The following is a 17,756-nucleotide window of genomic DNA, read 5'->3' as shown; positions in this document are numbered from 1 at the left end:
TTTACCTAGCTGTAAGAATATACTGTATATTTCTGTTGCTTGTAGCATAAGCTTACTTTGGTATTTTTGGCAATATTTAGAGGAAAATGCAAGTTAATATAAACACACATTCCTAGGTTTTTATGCCAGTATAAATAACTTCTTCTAATCAAAATTATTTTCTTGGCTTATGATTTTTTTAAGTTAACACATTTTTTAAACACACAGAGGCAAAGGCTTAGTGTTTACACAAGAGGATGTGGTTGGAGCCAAAGTTACCAAATTCTTGTAAGGATCAACATATTCTGAAACTGATCTTCTATTATGGCAAACTACTTAGAGTCAATGTAAAGAATTTTGAAATTGAGGGCATGGGAAGTATTAACTGTTAAACTATAGACTTACACGGTTATAAGTTTTCTGCAGGTATCAGTGGAAATGGCTTCTTCTACATTTTGGCTTGGCAGGATGAGAGGTCTAGGGACAAGACAGCCATGAGGTCTTATAACAGCACTCTATGGTCATAAAAGAAATTGTCTCATGCTAGTTTTCTACTTTAACTTAAGCTGCTGGTTGTTATTGGGGTCGGGAGTTCTATTCACCGCCTGGCTTTAGCTCTGCTTCCACTGACAGATTCATGTGAACTGGTGTCGTTTTGCATTGACAGGCTCTGCCGATACCTAGGCCTAGTGCAGTGAGGGTTTCTATTTTGTTTCAATTGCTAGACAATAACTGCAGCTAATATTCACTAGTTTCACTAATTAAATTTAACACAAGAAAATCTGAGTATGATTAAGATGATAATAGGTTAAAAAAAGAATTACACTTTTTCATTCACTGGGAAATGTACCCATATATTATTACAATTTATTTATATAGTGCAAACAGTAGACTAGGCTGTTTAGACAGGTATGAAGACAGAGTGCTTTCCTCAAAGACCTTATAATTTAAATAGCTTACAAAAAAAGAACCCAATCTTGGAGGCGCTGAGCTCTTACATACCACAGTGAGAGACTATATAACAACTTAAGTCAGATTCGAAGTGTCCTAAACTTCCACCAAAAAACTGAAAACTAAGAAGGCTGGCGCTGGATCATGCCGGGTCCTAACAGTAAATTCAAATATTTGAATTCAAGGCAAGAGATTACAGGATGACAGATTCTGAGCAGTAGGCAGAATATGAGTTTGTGGAGACATTCTGGATTTTGTAAAAGGTTGTAACTGAAATTAAAAATAGACTTCAACAAAAGCTGTTTTAACTTTAAGTTAATTTTAAATAATAAATATGACAAGGAAAATGGAACCTCCTTTTCTTTGCATAAAACCCACAAAGCTAACAGAAATGGCAGCAGGTATTGATATCTGATCAAAGGTTTGAATCCCTATAATTGCTCACTGTAAGGAACTTCTGGGTAAGAAAGGCTTCCATACCCTACATCATAGATGGGCTTGTGGAGAGGGGCTTGGCCTTATTTCTCTTAAACTCCTCCTTCAAGTATTCATTCACCACATACCCTAATGAGAAAGAATTCCTGTGATCAAAATAATATATTTTTGCACACTCTGAACTAGATCTTCAGCAGATGTAAATCAGGTCAGCACCTCCGAGGTCTATACAGATATGGCCATTTACATCAGTAAACACCTTGTCGTATTTTTCCCTATATGTTAATATTGTGTATTATACACCCATTATTTAGAATATAGTGGGCAGCACTATTATGGACTAGGAACTTATCATTGAGAGGGTACATGCATTCCTATAGGTCAGAAAGGTGTCTATTCTTCTGATTAAATAAAATAAAGAAACAAAATCATAGAAATGGGTATTTTTGTAAAACCAATGCTTTTTAAACTGTCTATACTGGCTTTTTACAGAAAGGAGAAAGCAACACAAGATAGATGGTGGAAAAGAAATATATAGGATATATTCTACAAAAAGTGTTTTGGACAGGAGGAAAAAACAAAGATCACAGTTCAAATTAAATTGTCACATAGTTTCTATACATGATTTGCTCATTATATATTTATTGCTTCTTGACTATTGAAAAATGACTGTTATCACTTCTATTTTCACCTGACGTTCAAAAATAAATGCTTGCTTTCTTTTGTAGTATCTCAATAGTGAGGACAGGTTATAGACTGTTCATAGTTAAACATATGATGAAACAGTCATACAGACATTTTGCATTTCTCAGGGAAATCTTTCCTTCTCCTTTTTATGTAGAACAGGTACAGATGCCAGAACCTCCTCCCGCCCCCCCCGCTTTTGGCATGAGGGCAAGCAAGTAGTAGTTTCAGTAATCAATGCCAGTGCCACCTATGAGTCAGCATGATGTATTTAATGCTCCATTTGTTAGAGGCTAAGTACATTACCCCCACTATGCCCTAACCTCTAGTGGCTTAGTGCCAAGGGGCCTCAGTCTGGTCCTGAGTCTGAATTCACACCCAATATTTTACTGCTTTGTCAGTTGTCTCGGGCACACACATTATATCTAGGAATCATTCTCTTTGTAAAGTTACAGTTCATCATTTCAACATTAGAGTTTGATATTTTGAAATGTATATTTCTCATTTCCCAGCAAGGAATCAAAAATGAGACTGAAAAATTAGACATGAATTTGAAGTGCAAAAATGTTATGTTTTCATCATTTTTATACTAAAGCTGAAGTAAAAATATAGGTGTTTTGTAATACGGCACAGGGATCTGACATATAGCTCCTGATGTTCAGGGTTAAATTTAAATCTACATTGCCTGGTTACCAATCTCTGCAGTTGCACCCAGGCAGGACTAGGAAAGATTGATGATTGTGATTGCGAGATTAATCCTGTAATGTTTACAAGACTCCTGAGCTGAAACCTGGTTGGTCATATCATGCTACCCAGAGAAGGCCGCTTGGCTTGCCAGGGTAATTTCTTCTGATGCAGTAAATAACTAGGCATAATGAAAATACTCTGATGTATTCTACTGCCTGATTGATGCTCTGCATGCGATACGGCAAAAGCAGTGCACTTCCTATCACAAATTTACATATACAAACCAGCAGAAGAAGCATGATAATGTCAGCATCCTCTAGAAGCCCTGGGATGCTACACAATTTTATAGCAGTTATGAATTACTGTTGACCTTTCTGGCCTCTTATACCAGTATGCTAGACTCAAGCATATTGAAAGTCATCAGTCTGAAGCAGTCATTCTTTACATAATTATGGCTATTTGTGTGCAGGAGGATAGTGTTTCTTTTATTGTTAAAAAATTAGCATTAAAGAATATCACTGCTGTGATTCAACAGCAGATCTGTTTTATACACATATTTTAACAGAAGCAGGGAAAAAAAGGATTCAGAGAATTCTTCAAACCAGTTTTTAAATTTTATACAGATATAGCATAGCTAGCGGGGTGGTTTCAACGCAAATTGTTAATTTTTTAACAACATAATGGGTTAAAAGGTCTGAATACTTAGCACTACTATTTAAATTAAATTTCTTGCTGGATTTTGCAAGTCTAAAATTAACAGAAAATATTCAGTAGTGGTATAAAATTCTTTCAAGTACAAATATAGATTAAATCTTTGAAATCATGTAGATGCATTAGTTAAAGGAGCTTCCATATTTCATACTAAATATTTGAATAATCAGGCTTTCAGAACATCACTAAAACACAGCTCCTTATTATCATTTGCATTTTAATGTCCTTAAAATTATTACACTAAGGGAAATGTTTTTGATACATTACAGCATTTCCTCTAAATGTGTGATTATGTTAATGGGTTTTCAATCAGTATCCTAGCCTGACACCATAAGAAAATTTATGCAAAGTTCATACCCTGTCAGGGCCTTTAATCAGGACCATTTATTAGACCCCTGCCTTCTTTGATGGTTGCTGCTCCCTTTATTAAATATACTGACTTGGCCATCTGAAGAAAAGGACAATAAAAGGTTACTGGGGATGAAAGCATGAATGCTATTTGCTCATGTTTCCTTTACAGACACTTCTTCAATAATTAAGGAAGGGCTTTCTTTGGCCTTTTAGGCTTTTGAAGTGCATATCAAACATAACACTTAGTTCTTGTTTTTATGGAATGTTTAATGCACAGATTTAGTTTAAGCACAAGTAAACTAACTTAGAGGTTGCTAACAGAATGCATTTAAATAATTTTCACAGGAAATCACAATGTGATAGAATATCTACTTGACAAGTCAGTGTCGTTTCAGCTAAAAAATTATTCCTACTGTAATATAGACAGAAATCTTAAAGCAGAGGCCTTCTTTTTCCTTTTTCCTTCCAAACATTGGTCATTTTTTCTGTTTTCGAGAAACTTAGCTATAGCATCTTTAGATTTCCTAAAACAGGTTTCAAGAACAATATTTTTCTGAGCCTTTGCCATTAACATTATTTACTTTACAAAATTAGTTAATATACCACTTACCCATTTATAATAGGGGTTGCAAATGGAATGAATGACACCATTTTTTTCCCCTGGATTACATGCAGAGAAAAACACAACAAACAGAAGATCTTGCTAAGTAGTATTGACAACCTGGGGTTTGGATACAAATTCAAGATGAGAAAACAGACTCACTTCAATGAAATACAAATAAACAACAAATTCTGTTTTAACATGTCTAAATAGGTAGTAGGTGACTGACAGGCTTGGGTCTCATAGGAAAGCCATTAGTAGAGCATTTGATAGGAAAACGTTTGATTTGAATGCAAGTTGCGTTTCCCCTCAGGGGGTGATCTGAGTGGTATACTGGGGATTCACAGGCGCCCTTTTCACTAGAAAATGCCTGCTGGGCTGTATCTTGGTAAATGAAATTTGTAGGTTCCCCTAATACTAACAAGTATATAACTATATCATCTATTTAGAAGGCATGCTAATTATATTGGTTCACTGATGTTCATTTTCTCATTCTGCAAAAATATATTTAAAAGTTTTAATAATGAGCACCTGGGTCAATTCTATGTCCAATTTAAAAAAAATTACTTCATTAGTTTAATTATCAATATTTATTGCTCTGAAAAAGGAATTCATTATTTTTCCCCACAAGCAATCGGTAGATGTTCAGTGGAAAGATAGCATTGCAGCAAAAAATTCGTTACATAAACACTGACCTGATCTGGAAGTTTTAAATGAAGTAACTTTAAATTGAATAGTTAATTTAATGCAGTCTTTTCATACACTGTAACCAAGATACACACTATTTCATATCTCACCTTGATGTTCATAGGTATCCATGTTAGGTATCTGCTGTATTAAATTATTACATTTTAAATTAAAATGCCTAAATTAGAGTTTAGATTATATACATATCACTTTTGACTGAAAAAGCTGTTCTCTAAACTATGTGTTATTTTTTTACAACAGTAATATTATTTTAATAAATAATTCCATTACTGTAGGCTTGATTTACTACATACCAGAAGTTTAAAAAAATAAAAAAGCTTTAATTTGCACACTAATATGGGGGCAAATCATTTATTCTTATCCACTAAAAGCTTGCATTTTCTTCATTCAGAAGTCTTGAATGTTCAAGGAATACAGAAACAGGTTCTAAGTAAACAAGGTACTAAAGAGTTAACATTCAGAGATGAAGTTTGAAGTTAGTCATTGTTTACAATTTAAACATGCTGCTGAGGATAATCTTGGTAAAACAACCCTTCAATATTAGTATTACATTTAATTGTATGCATGTGTTTCTGATATATCTCATCAGTGTAAAGCATCATTTTATCTGACTTTCTGTTTATCTGCACAAAGAAGCAGGCAGACTAAATGAACCCAGTAATGCCTGATAGTTGGAAAACAGAGAATGCATGGTATGCAGCTTAAAGGACATCAAAGAAGAATGTAACAGATACTCAGTATTAATCTGGCTATTATAAAACATATTGTTATCTGGATTTTTACACTGGAATATACCTTTCTGAATTAGTAATTAGCAAAACCATCTTTTCTCATCTATTGCTCTTAACAAACAAACAAAACACTACACTCAGAATAAAGGGAGCAGGAGGATACTAATTCTCATAATAATGGTTTATTGGTTTATGTCATAGTAAACTATGTTGATTAGTTATACAAATAAGTTATAAGGACATTAAGAGGCATAAGGTGACTTCTGAGCATATATGAATATATACCGTTTAATGTATAATGCAAATATCTGCCTATGGTTGTATATATTGCTCATGCGCATGCACACATATTCTGCATATGTTAGGCCTTTCTGAGAAACAGGCAAACAATATAGATGAAAATCAGCATCTGCAAAAGGCAGCAATCCCATGATTCCATCTGAGCCAATCACTTAACATATCATTCATAATGCTAGCCTGCTCCCATCATCCTCACCCTGTCAGTAGCATCTTTCTTCATTTTCTTCTGCTTCTCAGTTCCAAGAAAGTGGAACCACTGTATCATTTACTGTCCATGACCTAAGCTGCTGATTTAAGGGCTGATTTTTTATTTTCCATAATGTCGTATACTATTGTCTTTGCTTTCAATAAAAGTTTAACTTCAGAAAGCTCCTAGCTAATTTTGACACTGGGATCATTGCATAGGGCTTAATTTTCTCTGTATTTCTCTGGCTCTCCCTATTGTCAATCTTAAAGCATAATTAAAGGCTACTTAAAAAAATGTTTTAAAGCCCTTTCTTCTTCATAATAGACAATTGGTTTAGGGGGGAAAACTTAAAAGAGCTTTTATTTATACCTCCACCCCCCTCAAAAAAAAAAAAAATCCCAGATCAAAAGAGAAATGCTGCTATCATTTTTATTTTTCTAATGAGAAGATACAATATTTTTACCCTTATTCAAAATGTTGATAATTCTATTGGTTTTATTAATGATTCCTAAAAGCAAATGCAATGCTTTTTTCCATATTATTATTATTGTTATTATTATTATTGTTACAGCGGACAGTGATGACTCTGTGTCTTAAAAACTAATCACTAGTGCCTATTAAATTTAGGTTTCATATGTTGCTGGAGGTAGAACTGATTATCATAGTGAATGAAATACTTGTTTGGCGTATTCCCAGAGGGCAAAAAGTCATTCTTCAAGGTGATGCATCTCATTTGAGGAATACATTAACAATTGAAGGCAGTTAAAAATACATGTGAACTCCCAGTGAGGCAAATCTGAGGTTGACCACATATATTTACTGACTGACTCTTGCCTCATTCAGGGAAGAAAACTGTGATATGGAAGGCTGGTTTCTGCAACACATGAGACCTTAATTTACAACTCTAATGTGGCAAGTAGATCATAGCTGCTTAGAAAATATTTAGGATTTAACGCTCCGTATGGGTTTTAGATGCCTTTTGTGTCTTCGAAGGTTAAAGAAAAAGTATGAGGAAAGATAAGACTCAACAGCATTAAAGGTCAAGTTTGTGATTGAAATTAACTTCTCATTTCAAGGTTGCGTGATAAAATAAAGAAGATGACAGATGCAGTTTTGAAACCATGCTGAGATTTGCAGTGAAAAGTTTTATACAAAAGAAAACAGGAGACAGACTACTTGAAAGCCAGTATTATTGCTATGAAAGGCCAGGTTACAGAATGATTGCATTAATTGGAACAGCACTATATAGCGTGCAGTGATACATAGGATGTCCTATATGATAATGGAACAGATAACCATGAAAACACTATGTTCTTTCCAAATTCATTTTTAAAGCATTTGGTATTTTAGCATGAAGTAAAGGAACAAAGTCAAGAAATGCAAATTGTTCATAGTGTTAAACAATAGGAACGTGAAATACAAAATGTAATTTACAGGTAAATAAAGAAAATGTTGTAGTATTTGAGCCTCTTCTGTTCCCAAATTATACTCTACATAAAAGAACTGTACTCTGCCACGTATCTTTTTATTTCTTTGAACAAAAGCATTTGATTTTCAACAGGTACAGACATATTCCTTTGATTCACAAAGAAATACCATTATATTATCAATCTCTCTTTCGGCAAGGGTTTGCAGAGGGGAAAAATAGAGATTATACCTTAACCTCCTCCTTCCCAAACAATACTGACCTCTCAGTGTAAGAACTATTAAGTGTCACAGTGCCATATATTCATATATAAATACACAGTATACTGTACATACATACATAAATCTATAAGAGGTAGAGTGTAAGCACATCTGTATTTTTTTGAGGAGATATAGCATAATCATGAATTATACATAACTATACCAACTAACATTGAGATCACAAACACACACTCAAGTTCTTTCTCTTTCCCTTCTCTGGAAAGAGGAATTCAGATTCAGAGCACTTAAATCCTGCCAGTGATTTTAGTTCTGAGTCATAACACAAACTATTTACAGTTATGGTTTAAATGTTGGCTAAAATCTTACGAGTTCAGCTATTTTTTGTAGGAGAGATTTCATGAAATCTTACTGCAACTGATCACAGCTATACTGGTTGTGAGATTTCCAGATAGCCACTTTAGGGTGCAACAACTCAGCAAGAAGCCCACTGCAAGGTTAAAGAAAGGGGGAGGTTTAAAAACGTGAAATGAGACAGCATTCTGCAAGAGAATTAATCCTCTGCTTCAACTGGTATCTAAACAGATACACAAGAATCCTCAGAATGGGGAAACCCATATGAAATCTTAAAATCTATCAGCTTGACAGGAAATATGAGCCTGGAGATCTTGAAGATTCTATTAAGACGGAGTATCTATGAGTTATACAGAAAATTCTGGTTTTGTTTGAGAAAGTGGATCTTTTTGATGGAATCCACAAGGCACTCCTGGAATGGACTGTGGGAAACCAAGAGATTTGGAAGATACATCAGGTCCATGGAGATGTTCATTTATTCAACAGAAAAGGATTAACTCAATGAACTTTGTTGTCCAACGTTAGGCGACCCCCTCATGCATATTAAATCAAATGGATTATTGGAAAACAGCAATGGAGAAGTCTTGCACAAATACATTTCCAAAGACAAGTTTACCTCTCAGGCTAATTCACTTTCTAGGTAAGTCTTTCACTGACATATGCTGGGGTACATACAGCTAAGAAATTAGCAAGAATAGATAGCTCAAATCATCTGAAATAGCTCCCCTTTTTAACAGTTATTCCAGAATTAAAGACAGCAGGGATCATAAGATCATCTAGCCTGACCTTCTGTATACCACAAACCTTTAAGTATCACCCAAATTCGGCATAACAAACTCAAAAGCTTTAGTTACACGAAACATTTGAGTCCTCAAAAAACTAAAGCATATGTCACAGGCACAGAATAGGCAAGACCATGGAGCCATCAATGCCCAGCATTCACAATGGCAGAGAACTAACTAGGTAAGATATGTCCAATTGGTCCCAGCAGGTAAACCATATCCCATGCTGCAAAAGAAAGTTAAATCATGCCTTACAACTTGGACAACACTAACTCTCCTGATCAGTCTGACCCTGACATGTGAGAACAAAACACCCACCAGGCCCTGAAGAGGAGTCAGCACACAAGTCCCTACTACTCAAACAAACAAAAAAACCAAACCCAAGAAACCTCAAAAGTTAAATTATGCTTTGGGAAAAAAATTCCTTCATGCCCTTAGAAACAATTGGCTGAAGCCCTGAAGCATGAGATATGATTATAATAATTATCTTATTGTGGATTTGTATGTGTATGAGCATATTCAGGGAATGAACAGTGAGATTCAAACCCCTAGTTTCCAAAGTGAAAAGGGACCACCATACCCTTCTAGCGTGACACCCTGATACGCACATGCCCATGCTGAAGAATCTCTTTTAAAACCTGAATCAAAGGATAGCTGTTAAAAAAGGCTAATTTTGTCTTAAAGGCTCCAAGTGATGGTGAGTCCCCCACTTTCCTAGTGAACTGTTCTATAGGAAACTATGTCAAAGGATTAGCTTTCCCCTCAGCCTTCTCTTTGATGAATAAGTTGAACTCCTTAAGCCGTGCATAATAATATTTGTGTTTCAGTCTCTGGATCATTTTTATGAGCTTCCTTTGTCATTTCCCCATCCTTGAAGCATGGATACCAAAACTGAATATGGTACTCTTATAATAGTTTTACCAATGCCATGTAGAGAATCAAGATCACTTTACTACTATTGACATTTGCCTTTTTAGTCATCCAATGTTTTTGTGCCAGAACTCTACACTGAAGGGTCATGTTGAATCCAAAATCAATGATGACCCCTAAATGCCTTTACAGAAACACTGCCTTCCAAGGCAGGATTTCTCATCTTGTAGGAATAAATTCTTCACTCCCAGATGTACTATATCATATTTAGTTGTATTATATTCATACCCTTTATTCATACCATGTAACCAGGCAATTCATGTGAAGCTAAGGCTAGGTACAGACAGTCAAAAAGCTTGAGGCTGAATTGATTCAGTCTTTGCAGGTTAGTCTAAACTGCACAGGTTAAATTAAAACAGAAGTGAATAGACGTATTTACCTTTGATTCAGGAAATGCAGCCACATGCCTGCAGTGGCTCAGGCCAGAAACCAGGGGGCACTAGAGCATGGCTCTCTGGCTGTGTTCACTTCCTCTTCCTGCTGGCCCCAAGGTCTCTGGGATTTGCAGTCCAGAATTACAGCAGCAAGACTCTGCAGGGTTGCCCATCACTTTCTTTTTCTGCTTCTGGGATTTGCAGTCCACAGTTGTGGCCAGCAGTAAGTTTGAGCAGGGGAAAGGATCCCAGACCTCAGCCAGGGTTTGCCTGTGGAGGGATGGGGGGCAGTCCCCACCTGTAGACTGGGCTGTATCCCCAGCTGAGCTTGCCCCACCTCTCCCCTTGTCAGCAGAGGGCAGCCCAGGGCTGCAAAATGCTGGGATGTTGGGAGACTATGATGTAACTTGAACCAGGAAGCGGTCTGGGACAGAAGTTTCATAAACTGGTTTGACCCAAATCAGTTAAGTCTGATGTTACATTCAACCAGGTTTATCTTAAACCAGTTTCAGTCATTTTGAAATAGGTTTATGTGCACTGCGCTTCTGTTCTGTTACAGGTTTAAACCAGTTTCTTATCACTTAAAGCTGGTTTATGTGTAACTTGTATGCGTAGCCTAAAAAAGCAGCCTGTTCATATTGTTTACTGAACCCTCAATCTCTGTGTCATGGGCCAGCTGTCTTAGGAAAGACTGAGTGCTTTTATCTAGTTCTATGATAAAATTAGTGAATAATAATACTGGACCAAGAAGCATTGTTCTGATGACTCCTACTATAAGCAGCACTCCATTCACTGATATCTTACAGTTAAGATCATTGTGCTATGTAATTGTGAGCCCATTTTTAATTGGCCTAATGTGTGCCTTGTTAATGCTCCACAATGCAAGCTTTTTAATTAACATGTTATTATTTGTCAAATGTTCTGGACAAGCCCAAGTATGCTATATCAACACAACTGCCAGTCGCGTAATCCTGTCAATTCAAGGAGAGAATAAAAAACCCCTAGCAATTTGTTTGACAAGATTGGTTTTCCATGAAATCACATTGTCTGACTTGACTTATATTTTTTAGCCTCCAGTCCTTTATTGATAGAGTTCCAAATTAAGTTTTCCATTATGTGATCTGAGATTAAAATCAGGTTAACAAAGGGGTCAGCAACCTCTGGCATGTGTGCCACGGCATAGCCCATGAGGTCATTTTACTTGGCAAGCCAGAGCTGGCCCAGGGAGGCTGCAAGAAGCCTAGGCTTCATGGCAGGCAGCAGCTGCCCAGAGCCCAGGCTGGCTGTGGCAGGCATTCAGGAGGCTGTAAACAGCTGTACTGGGCTCCAGAGCCCTGGTCAGGCTTTGTGGTGGCAGTGACAGCTTCATGTGTGCCTTAGGGCATACAGCAAGTGAGAGACTTGGGTAGTGCTGCCCCAAGCCCCTTCTTGGCCATGCTTCCTGTGGTATGCATGCAACCACCACCACCACCACGGAGCCCACCCAGGCTTCTGGAGCCCAGTGCAGCTGTTTTCAGCTTCCCAGCTTCCTGCGAAAGCTGGCCCAGGCTCTGGGCACTAGGGTCTGGAGCCCTGGCATGAGCTCCATGGTAGTGGTGGCTGGATGCTTGCCTTGGGGTGCACACTGGGGAAGGGGCCAGGGCAGTGCAGCCCTGGCCCCTTCCCTATGATCTTCCTGGAGGTGCCTATGCAACCTGTACCAGCAGTGAGGATTGGGCCCCTCATGGCTCTCCTGCCATCTGCCTCTGGCATGTCAATCTGAGGTGTGGCTCGAGGTTGGGGAGTTTTTGGCACTCTGGCCACATGGTTGACCCCTGGGTTAACTATCAGTAGTTTTCTGGGCTAATTCTTTTATCCTATTTAAGCATTCAAATAACAGTTGTAGTTCTCTAACCTTTTGGAATTTTTCCATTTTTTCCAAGTTGTGTTAAATCTTAATATTAATGGTTCAGAGAGCTCCTCAGCTAATTCATTTAAGACTCTTAGGTAAAAATTATCTAGACCAGATGATCTGAACATATTTAAATATTTTCAAATATTTAATATTCAGCAGGTCCTTTGTTACAGATAATAAACTTTCTATTCTAGTAATATCATATAGATAGAAACATTCTCTTTCTTTGTTCTAAATATAGAACATAAATAGATATTAGACATTTTTGCCTCTTCTACATTATTTTGAATTTTGCCATCCACATGTAGTTATGGACTTACATCTGATCCATGGTTTTCTTGTTACCAATATGTTTTTAAGTAACCTTATTTTATTTACCTCAATTGGCCATTGACATGACACTGATTCCTTTAGCTTATTCTTACCCACTTTACTTTCCCTTGTACACTTACACTTAACATACACACACTCATATTTTACCATAGCTTAGATACCTCCTTTGAACTAAGATGGCTTCTTGCCCACCATAAATATTTCCAGGCCTCTGGAATTTTGGGGTTTCGGCACTTAGTAGGATAGGGTGACCAACTGTGGTATGGTTGCCACAAACGGCATGAACAACCTGTGTGTGTGGCACACAGCAGATTGGGGAGGGATCAGGGAGCACAATAACAGAAAGCAAAGTAACAGACTGGGCAGGGAGCATGGGAGGGTGGAGCAGAAAGCAGAGCAGCAGATCAGGCAAGAAAAGAGGATTGGAGTGGTGCTCAGGAAAGGTGCAGTGCTAATTTGTGATACACCTACCATAAAGCTTGGCCCACACTGTAGCAGGATATCCAACAGCCCTTAATTTTCACTGATATTTCACATGACAATTGACATATGACTATATTAAATATTGGTTTATACTATATCTTGTTTGCACAAGGTAAATGTAACCAGATTGTGATTGCTAGTATCAAGCAACTCATAATTTTGCAATTAACTCTTCTTCAGCCATCAGAATAAGGATTGTGTTGGGTATATGACTTGTGCTAAGAAGTTATCTATTGTTTCGTGAAACATCACGGTAGTTTCGCTGCTGGCTGCATTAGTTGTCTCCCAGCCCAAAGTCACCCATGATTACATACTTTTTCTTCCTACATGTTATAGACAGATATTTAAGGATCAGTTCTTTTGTGTGATTAGGTGCTCTGTTACAGATGCCCATCAGTACATTGTGTGAGAATTTAAGCTACTAGTACTTGAAATCTTGTGAGGCTGACTCATCTATAGGAAACAGTACCTTTGACGTAAAGTACTATTCCCTGTTTTCCCCCCCTCATCTCCCATTCTATCATAAGGAACAAGTTTAAACAATTGATTCTAGTTAAATAACTTTCACTAAGCTTCAGTAGAAACCAGTCATATCATATTTCTTCCCATACACAAGTAACTGATATTCCTTATCACGATGGCACTTAGCATTAGTAAACAGACCATTAAAAATATTCTGCTTGAATTCCACTTTGTTCTTGGATTTGTCGTATTTATGAGACTCTGATCAGGGTTATTGGTTGTAGCTGTGTTGGTCTAAGGGCATAGATAGACAAAACTCTTGGGGTAGAGGTCATATCTTTTATTAGACCAACTAAATAGTCACAATTTTCTTTTCTTTGAAAGCTTTGGGGCTTACCCGCCCTTCATCATCAGGCAAAGGAGAAATCAAGGGTGGCAAGATCTCTCCCAGGTAGAAAAGAAACTTCACCTTGCAAAGGCAAAACCAGAGATCGTAAGGATTCCCCTAGGTGGAAAAGCTCAAATATTTTAGAGTGAATCTCTGAATTTTGGGCCCTACCTGCCACTATATAGGAACTGAGTAGACTTATTTTTACGTAAGTATAATTATCACATACTCACTATACTTTTATACTGGGACCAAAGGCACAAATTTTTGTAGATTTTCAGGAATTACCTCTTTAAAACTCAAACACTCTCATGTTTACATACCCCCCTTTCTTTTAACTAGTGTTTTATTTGCATCAGCCTGGCCTGCATGGACTAAATACCATCTTGTCTCCTCCTCCCTTGTCTTGCTGTATTCAGGAAGGACATAACTACGGGAAAGAAGCCTGACAGTCTTGTCATTATCTCTGATGAGCAGAGACTTTTGTGAAGAGCAGTATCTCGTATAATGGTCTAAAGCATAAATTCATCCTCATCATTTCCAGTAGGGAATTCAGTTGGTGTGGTATCATCACTACTTTTCTGGTATTTTAACTTGTTTACTTACATTGTTTAAATTGTTTACCTCCAAAATTGGCACATATTTTTTCCTTGTCATTTTGCAACTCCATCCCCTTTTACCAGCAAGGTTATTGCTACTGTTCTTTCTTTCAGAGAGTGTTGCCTGCTAACATTAAATATTTTAGGGGGTATGTAAATAACAGACACACACTTTCTTAGGCAGGGGTTTCAGGTGCCGCTAACATTCATGTTCCGCTTGATCTAGGAATGGCCCAAAAAGACACACTTTATGCAAAGCTGGAACTTCAGTGAGTGTTTACCCCATCTAGCTAATTTCCCTAGAGTACTTTGTATCATTCTTCAATAATGCTTATTCTAAGAACATAATATAACTTCAAAACATTAAACTTTCAGCCCTATTTTATGGTGTCTGTCAATACTCAGGAAGATCCTATCTCAGCTGTGCTCGTAGATACTCCTTATGTTTTTCTTCAGTAGAAAATCCTGAGGAAGTAAGATTCAAAGTTTTTCATTTTTACCAAATGCAGCTACTTTAACCATTTTTTTTTAGATGTGCTGATCCTTCTTTTGGGCTTATAGCCAATGTGATTCTTTTGGGAAAAAATGAGACCTTTTCACTTATTCAAACCAGTCCTGGATTACTCACCAACTACTCCTTCTATATAATGAAAAACTCTAAGCACTCACTAGGACATCCTTACCAAAATACTAACCTTCATCTTACGCAAAGAAATTACAAAAAGAGATCCAGTGGCATTTTAGAGATTAAAAATCATCACTCTTTTAAACAGCTTTCTACACAGCCTTGCAAACACAAGCCGGCTTAATTAGATGATCAAGAACATAGACCTGCAGATGGCAACTAGTAGAAACAGGATTGATCCTAGTGTGTTTCTTGAATTTATGCCCTATGCTTCCCTGATGACACTCACTCTTCCCACTTAACACACGGCATGCAACTATCAAATATTTTTACCTTTCAGCAACTGTGCCTATCACACACATGCTGCACTTCCCAAGGCCAACAGTTGTGCCTTCTTTCCCCAGCCTCTCCTTCCCCTCTACAACAGAATAGACCAGTTGTGTAAGCATCTTCTCCCTCAATGAGTTAGAAAAGCAGTCCAGATAGTCCTTCTCAGTCATCTTCTGGTGGGTTATTTAAGGATATTGAGATGCAATAAGCTTAAGTTCACTTATTTTGAAAACCCTCAACAATTAATAGGTAGTACCTGCAAGAAAGATATATTGAACATCATCTGAATTGATTTTGAATCTAAAAGAGCTCTGTTTTGAAGTGGGTGGGAGAGTCAATCTTTTTGTCCTATTTGTTGCATCATACCGGAATTACCACCCTGTGAACCATATCACAAAGGCATTGGACACTCAGGGTAAAGGGCCTTGACTGATTTATTTGGTCGTAGAACCCTGTTTCCTTTTTTCATCTCCCCCATCCTTGATACATAAATCTCTGCAGTTTATGCACTAGCATGCCAGATGTCCCAGGTAAAGAGAGCATGATGAGGGAACTTCCATGCCCCTTCTGGAATTGCAGGGGATCCCTAGTGCACAAATTGGAATGCTATCAGGGCTCCACAGAGAAACAAGGGGCCCAAGTGTAGCAAAACCCCCAGGTTTTTTTGGGTTTTGGGTTTTTTTTTATTGCATTCACTCCCCTTCCCCAACCATTTCTGACTTTTTCAGAAAGCTAAGATGTAGGATAAGCTTGAAACATTTTTATTTTGGTAGCAAGTTTTTGGTTTTGGATATCCACTGTTTTATATTGTACTATTATTAGGTTTGTATTAACTTTACTGTTGTATATTGTCTTATTATCATTTTTGTATTGATTTTTATTGTTTCATATGGATATTGCATGGTTTAGGCCTGTGTTTGTAAGTGAACCAAAGTCATGTCAAGTTTCCATTTTGTATGTCAAGCCTCCATCTTCTGTCCTCTGCCTGGACATCCCATGTTGCAACAATATGATTCATTGTACCCTTCCCATGTAAATTTGTTCCCCAATGAATGAGTGTGATTGGGAATGATTGAAATACAATGGTAGCAGGCCTCTACTCAATGGCCTGTAATGACTGGGCCATCACCTTGTATTGATTCATCCAGGAACCATGGACCTCACCCAGGACAGAGGCAAGACCAGCATTTGAAAGACAAAAGACCCTGCAGAACCAGCAACTCTCACCATTACAGACACCCGAAACTGCACATCCCTGCATGGAGCACACGCGTGCTCAGTACACCAGAGGATGACCCTTGCCTGGGCATGCCTCCTGTCACTAGGGTCACACAAGGTCTGCCTCTATAAAAAGGGGCAGTGAAGACAGACCCAGTGGGATGCCCTCTCCATCTGGACTAGCACCATGCCACACCACCTATCTACCCTGCTGGCAACCCTGCTCTGGACAACATCTACCAGACAAGGACCCTTTTCGAGCCTGGATAGGTAGATATTACCTGCACACCTCCTCCTACAATTTGGACTCTCTTTCTGTCTCTCTCTCTCCTTCTGGACTTCAGTGGACTTCAGCCCCTGCACCAAGCCTCTCTAACCCCTGCTGCCATTGTGTGTGAGTGTCTGTGTATGTATGGGTGGGTGGGTGGGTGCAAGGGAACCAATTTGACATTGTGTCACCATCTCCCCTGTTCAATAAAATCACTGTCATTTGCAACCCCGAGTGGGGTCATGTTTTACTAAATCCCAGTCCCTTATCTTAAATTCTAGCCTCATTCTCTCTCTCTCCCTCTCTCAGCTCTAGTTCCCACCCTCTCTGCTAGTTTCCTGATCTCCTGCCAATTCCATCTCCCCTTTTCTACGCCTCCCCTGCCTTTTCCCTGTGGCTTTCTGCTGCCTTTCTCTGCTTTCCTGCTGCCCTGCCGCCTGCTGCTTTTCCTGTGATTTTCTGCTTTTTTCAGGCTTCCCCGGCACCTTCTGTAGTCATCCCCCCCACATAGCTTCCTAGTTCCTCATGGCTGTCCTGCAGTTTTTTCCAGCAGCTGGAGCCTTTCTCCAGCTTCCAGCACCTACTGCCACTCCCTGAAACTTCTCTAGTTGCCCTGGAGCCATCCTCTAGCTCCCCACATCTAGAGCCCCTCTTTAACACTCACACTTTCCCTTAGTCCCATTTTCCTCCCTCCCAATCTACCTTTTCAGCTCCCCCATAGCTCTGGCTCCAGTCCCAGACTCTGTG

At 38.2% G+C, this 17,756-nt stretch overlaps 1 long non-coding RNA gene across 1 annotated transcript in view; it reads left to right on the top strand.

Annotated features, from left to right (window-relative positions):
- The window catches only part of LOC149869364 (uncharacterized), a 111,282-nt gene extending 94,140 nt beyond the window's left edge, over nt 1–17,142 (top strand). Inside the window, exon 4 of the long non-coding RNA XR_016441459.1 lies at nt 14,389–17,142. This is a non-coding gene — a long non-coding RNA (uncharacterized LOC149869364). The remainder of the gene's footprint in view (nt 1–14,388) is intronic.
- The last annotated feature ends 614 nt before the right edge of the window (nt 17,143–17,756 follow it).

The sequence above is a fragment of the Crocodylus siamensis genome, chromosome 3, assembly GCF_052110815.1.
Source record: "Crocodylus siamensis isolate JL-2025a chromosome 3, ASM5211081v1, whole genome shotgun sequence".
Lineage (NCBI taxonomy): Eukaryota > Metazoa > Chordata > Crocodylia > Crocodylidae > Crocodylus > Crocodylus siamensis.
Note: the sequence above shows the minus strand (reverse complement) of the source record. Positions and strands in the feature narration are given on the sequence as shown.